Source organism: Galeopterus variegatus, unplaced genomic scaffold, assembly GCF_000696425.1.
Source record: "Galeopterus variegatus unplaced genomic scaffold, G_variegatus-3.0.2 Scaffold5135, whole genome shotgun sequence".
Classification (NCBI taxonomy): Eukaryota; Metazoa; Chordata; class Mammalia; order Dermoptera; family Cynocephalidae; genus Galeopterus; species Galeopterus variegatus.
Genome location: NW_007731246.1, coordinates 1 through 1,098, shown reverse-complemented (window position 1 = coordinate 1,098; position 1,098 = coordinate 1).

The following is a 1,098-nucleotide window of genomic DNA, read 5'->3' as shown; positions in this document are numbered from 1 at the left end:
AAGAAATGATGAGCTTGGGAAGACCATGATGTTCAGGCAATACTGTATAATCAATACACACTCATCAGTCATTGACTCATAGCTCTGAGCAAAAATTAGTCAGATATATATTGAGAATAAACTGTACATCAAGCATTTAAAAACCTGGGCTTCTCAAGAAATGAAAGTGAATATATCACACTAAAGAGGAAATATTTATAAAATGAAATTTATGCTGATTCAAAACATTTTTGTTCTGAAAACAGACAAATTTTTTTTTCAAATATATGATTCATGAAATTAAATAGCATGCAATAAATTTTAAAAGGAAATATAAGTTGTGATTCCAAGCATAATTAAAATAAATGTTACTGCACAGAAATACTCAGCAAAATAATTTGCTAATAAAAGTAAAATCATTACATGTGCTATTTTAATATTTATTAAACAGAAAGCAATATGGCCCTCTGCCCTACATTTCTGTCTTAAAGTCAGTCCTCTATTTTTATATCATTTAATGTGAAAGTAGAAAATATCCCTTAATGCCAGTTACACCAAGGAATATTGTCACAGTGATGAGAAGCGTTCTGTGCTTACATGGTAGTTAGGACCTGAGTTTATTATGAGACCAGGAAGGAACAGGTCACTCATCATTTATTTTGAGTGTGACATTTAATTAAAACTAAAATATCTTGAAGAGGCAGCTCAGCCCAAGTTCTACATCCAATCCAAGTTTATTTCAACAGGCACCACTTAGACATGTAAGTTATTAGCCACTTTGATGAGGCCAGAATGGAACACAGTGTAAAATTTTTGATCACTGCTAACACCATGCAGTAATAAATTAAATTATGGAAGAGTGTTTGCACTGGGCCCAATTCCTAAGTCTCTGGGTGTCTATGTAAGTGCTTTGTCTACCTCAAGTGTGTGAAGTTTCTCTCCACATTAAAGTCAGCATAAACCTTATTTATAACCCTGATGAATCGGAAATCAAACATCCAACACACAACAGTTCAGTAAGAAGGCACTTTACTTCTTTTCTGGGATGATATTGTAGAACTGGCTATTCAAAACATACATTGCTTAACTATACATTGTCAGAAAAATGTAAAACCTGTC